This window comes from Macaca thibetana, chromosome 4, assembly GCF_024542745.1.
Source record: "Macaca thibetana thibetana isolate TM-01 chromosome 4, ASM2454274v1, whole genome shotgun sequence".
Lineage (NCBI taxonomy): Eukaryota > Metazoa > Chordata > Mammalia > Primates > Cercopithecidae > Macaca > Macaca thibetana.
This window is the reverse complement of record NC_065581.1, coordinates 15,619-21,073: the sequence shown is the minus strand read 5'-3', so window position 1 is coordinate 21,073 and position 5,455 is coordinate 15,619. Positions and strand designations below refer to the sequence as shown.

The 5,455-nt window shown below is 39.8% G+C and overlaps 1 pseudogene; it reads left to right on the top strand.

Annotated features, from left to right (window-relative positions):
* Positions 1-4,984: 4,984 nt before the first annotated feature.
* LOC126952356 (60S ribosomal protein L23a-like) lies at positions 4,985-5,455 on the top strand (annotated as a pseudogene).

The window sequence follows — 5,455 nt, the reverse complement described above, 5'->3', positions numbered from 1 at the left end:
TGTGTGTATATATAGTTATTTATTTGTATAAAATTGTTGTATGCATACATATTTATGGTAAGAACTTTCATTATAACATTGTCATATCAAAATGTTTGAGATTGTGTAAAAGTCTATTAATAAGGAAATAAATTGTCATACCATACATAATATAGTATGCAATCCTCTTTAAAAATTGAAGTTGCATCTATAGTGTAGTGATTATTTCACCAGGTATGGATTTCTCTAATTAAAGCATTTGGTTTGATAACACATCTTGTATTAGTCCATTTTCATACTGCTATAAAGATACAACCTGACACTTGCTAATTTATAAACAAAAGAGGTTAACTGATTCACATTTTCTCATGCCTGGGGAGTCCTCAGGAAGTTGACAATCATGACAGAAGGCAAAGGATAAGCAAACACCTTCCTCACAAAGGGGCAGGAGAGAGAGCAGAGAAGTGCCACACTACAAAACCATTCACTCTTGTGAGAACACACCCACTATCACAGGAAAAGCATGGGTTAGGGTTAGGGTTAGGGTCAGGGTCAGGGATCGGGGTTGGGTTAGGATTAGGGTTACAGTTAGGGTTAGGGGTGGGGTTGGGGTTGGGTTAGGGTCGGGGTTAGGGTCGGGGTCAGGGTTAGGGTTTGGGTTTGGTTTTGGGTTCGGATTAGGGTATGGGTTTGGGCTCGGGTTCGGGTTTGGGTTAGGGCTAGGGTTCAGGTTAGGTTAGGCTTCGGGTTCAGGTTTGGGTTCGGGTTCGGGTTCGGGTTCGGTTCGGGTTAGGGTTCGGGTTCGGGTTTGGGTCGGGTTCGGGTTAGGGGTTAGGGTTAGGGTTAGGGTTCGGGTTCGGGTTCGGGAAGCACTAAACATGGAAAGGAAAAATCGGTACCAGCCACTGCAAAAATATGTCAAATTGTAAAGATCATCAATGCTAGGAAGAAACTGCATCAACTAATGAGCAAAATATTCAGCTAACATCATAATGACAGTATCAAATTCACACATAACAATATTAACCTTAAATGTAAATGCGCTAAATGCTCCAATTAAAAGACACAGACTGGCAAATTGGATAAAGTGTCAAGACCCATCAGTGTGCTGTATTCAGGAGACCCATCTTATGTGCAGAGACACACATAGGCTCAAAATAAAGGGATGGAGGAATATCTACCAAGCAAAAGGAAAACAAAAAAAGGCAGGGGTTGCAATCCTAGTCTCTGATAAAACAAACTTTATACCAACAAAGATAAAAAGAGACAAGGCCATAACATAATGCTAAAAGGATCAATTCAACAAGAAGAGCTAACTATCCTAAATATATATGTACCCAATACAGGAGCACCCACATTCATAATTCCTAAACAGTATAATTGTGAATTAACGATGAATGTATTTTTGAAAGTTCTTTAAGAGATTCAAGCAAGCACCCAGGTTTGAGAGCCATTGACACAAGGCAAACCTGTCACTCACAGATGAAGCCGTTAAGACATCCAGATCAGTCAGAGCTGATAGTCACTGCACACTGGTGGATGTGCCATGGGCACTGCTGGTTGTGATGACCACCATCTTTTCTCATTGGTCAATGGCCATCCTGTGTCCATAATGATTGTTAGTGTCCATGATAAAAATTTCAAATACAATTATATTTTCAGCTAATAAGTAGTAACATTGAATTAGCACTAAGAATCTTCCTGCCATGAAGTCAGTTGTGTGTTCTCTGCATTCCCTGACACTCACTTTTTGTGTAGAGTTTTATTACCTGATGAATAGAACAAAACTTGTTTTTGCCCATTAAACAAGTAATTCATGTTTTTGAAAGATAAGCATTATCTTTCCTTTATCACTTCTAATAATTCAACTCTGTAGTCCTGATCAGTGTGGCTTACAAACGGGAAGACAAAAGACATTTTAAAAAACCTAATAGCTAAGTTAGTTTTTGAAGCTATTAAAATGGCTAAAATTATTGCTATAGAAAAGAGAAAAAAGCATGTTGAATAGAACTCTGTTATTAGAGATTTCTCCTGAAAAAGTCATACGTTATTTCTTCTCACCTCCACTGGCCAAAAAAAAAAAAAAAAAAAAAAAAAAAAAAAGCTATATGATCAGGCAAAAATTTAGGCAAGTGGGTTGGAATAGTCAGAATGCATTCATAAAAACTGAACTGAAAATATTTGGAGAACAGCACCAATGACTATCGTGAATGCCAACATGCATCCCTAACAACCCTGTGCTGTTACTCTCCAAACTTTTTATGTCTTGCAAAGTATTAGAACTTCCTATCTGAAGCCATACCACTCAGAGGGACTGCAAAATACATAATGACATCTCCTTTAGGATGTCCTTAGAGAATTCAAGGAAAAGAAGTTAAATAATTTAAAAAGTGCTTTTGGGTACAGCTATTTAGCAGTAGGGGGTAAGATTAGAGATAGATTGTAAAGATAATAGTAGGGTTAGGGTTAGGATTAGGGTCTGGGTCAGAGTCAGGGCCAGAAGTATGGTTAGAGGTGGGGTCATGGTCAGGGTCAAGATCAGAGTCAGGGTCAAAGTCAGGGTCAGAATTAGGGACCAGGGTAGGGATCAGGGTTTAGGGTCAGAGTCAAAGTCTAGAGACAGGATTGGGGTTAGGATTAGAACCAGAGCTTTGTTCTCCTCAGGACCTACCCGAGAAGAGGCCATGGCTTTGGAGCACCTGGTAGTGTGTCCACAGTGAAGACCAGACTTTCGTTGTCCTCAAGACTGACCTGGGGAGACGTGGCTGCAGGCCAGTGAGGAAGGTGAGGCAAAAGCTTCCTGTCTGCTCCCTGGGTGCTAAAGGGAGCTCTGCCATGGGCTTTACTTCACACGTTATATCCTGCAAGTCTTGTTTTACGAAAGCATCCCTTCCTCGAGGCTTTGGTTGCTCATCATCACAGCGTGTCATAACACATGATAAGATTTCAGCGGGGAGATCTTGGTATAGAGAAAGGAGAAATGCTTACAGCCACTGTCAGGACAGTTGGGATGAAAGCTGGAGACGGGCACAGGCTGGAGGAAACATGTGCACCCTCTGTAAACGCTTTTATTCATGTTTTCATTACTCATTTTTCTTACAGTGTTAAATTAGTAAAAATAGTATTGAAAAATTGAAAAGCAGGCATATTAAAACTTGCAACATTATTTGTTTAAATATATTATTTGTACCTCATCAATGTTTTTTATTTTGTTGAGAAAGTCAAAGGTTAACTGGCAGCATATTTTTAATAGTAGATAGAATAATGTCTGTTTTATAAACATTGACATCCTACATTACATGTGTGAACCCTGAAAATCTGAGACAGGTCTCAGATTTTTTAGAAAGTTTATTTTGCCAAGTTTGAGGATGCGCCAGTGATGCCTCCGCAGGAGGTCCCGACAACACGGGCTCAAGGTGGTTGTGGCCCAGCTTGGTTTTACACACTTTAGGGAGACACGAGACATCAATCAATGTGTGAAAGATGTACCTTGGTTCACTCCAGAAAGGTGAGACAACTTGAAGAGAAGGCCAGACCGGGAGCTTCCAGGTCATAGGTATGTAAGAGACAAATGGTTTCATTCTTTTGAGTTGCCGGTTACCCTCTCCCGATGAGGCACTCAGATATGCATTTCTCTTGGTGAGCAGACGGGTGACTCTCAGAGGGAGTCCTGTGTTGGAGACAAACATTCTGACCTGTAGCTGATTGCAGGAGCTTTCAGGAAAGCATCAGTGGGAAATAATATCTAAATGACAAAAGGTATGAAATGGCTGTGATGAAAGATCTGATGAGAGTTCATTATACCACAACTGACAAAGATATCTGATTTTTTTTTCTGTGGCATACAACATTTAAAATAATAACTGCAATTATGACTCATAACTCTATACCAGCACATAGCATGAATAAGGAGGATGTTGACAAATTTCCAGGAATTTTATATAATTTCTGAAAACATAACATTTTACCCATACAAATATAACACAGGGAAGGTTAGGTATCTCTTTTTATTTGTATATTTTGTATGGTTTTCCTTATAAAATATTACATCCTATTTTTCTTGCAAAACATGCCCTACTTTTCTTACATACTTTGCATGGAGTTGTTTCTAGGTATTCTATTATTTCTAGTAGTGTTTTGTTTTGTTTTGTTGTTTTTTTTTGAGACAGAGTCTCGCTCTGTCCCCCAGGCTGGAGTGCGGTCGTGTGATCTCAGCTCACTGAAAGCTCCACCTCCCGGGTTCATGCCATTCTCCTGCCTAAGTCTCCTGAGTAGCTGGTACTACAGGCGCCTGCCACCGTGTCCAGCTAATTGTTTGTATTTTTAGTGGAGACATGGTTTCACCGTGTTAGCCAGGATGGTCTCGATCTCCTGACCTCGTGATCCACCCATCTTGGCCTCCCAAAGTGATGGGATTGTAGGCGTGAGCCACTGTGCCTGGCCTGTTTCTAGTAGTTTTATTTACATATATTGATTATAATTTTAATACTTTTATTTTCCAGAGAAAACTAGGACATAGACCGTTTTAAACTGTCATATGTTAGCATTCTGTAGTAGATTAGAAAATGTATGAGTATACCATCTCCCAACATCGGGATATGTTTTCTCATAGTACATATGTTTCCCATAGTACACAGTGCAGTGTGGTAGTTTCTCATAGTACACAGTGCAGTGTGGTAGTTTCTCATAGTACACAGTACAGTGTGGTAGTTTCTCATAGTACACAGTACAGTGTGGTAGGCAAAAATATGTTTATTAATAGGCCAAAATATCTAGTTTCTCTGTAAAAATAAGAAGCCAAAGTATATAAACTTGAATTACTTATGTCCAGTAATTAATGTTTTAGTATTGTATCTTATTTATAAATGATCTAGATATTTAATGGAAATATTTTAGTTAGCTTAACTTTAAGGTTAAAAATCCCCAAAAGTATTTTGGAAACTACTATTAGGCAGATTACTGTAAAAAAATTATTATTGAAATAATGTTTTTCGCTTTTCACAAGATGGCACCAAAAGCAAAGAAGGAAGCTCCTGCCCCTCCTAAAGCCAAAGCCAAAGCAAAGGCTTTAAAGGCCAAGAAGGCAGTGTTGAAATGTGTCCACAGCCCCCCAAAAAAAGAAGATCTGCACCTCACCCACCTTCCAGCATCCCAAGACACTGCGACTGCGGAGGCAGCCCAGATATCCTCGGAAGAGCACCTCCTGGAGAAACAAGCTTGACCACCATGCTATCATCAAGTTTGCACAGACCACTGAGTCAGCCATGAAGAAGATAGAAAACAACAACACACTTGTGTTCACTGTCGATGTTAAAGCCAACAAGCACCAGATCAAACAGACTGTGAAGAAGCTCTGGGACATGGATGTGGCCACGGTAACATCCGGATTCTGCCTGATGGAGAGAAGAATGCTTATGTTCGACTGGCTCCTGATTACAATGCTTTGGATGTTGCCAACAAACTTGGGATCATCTAA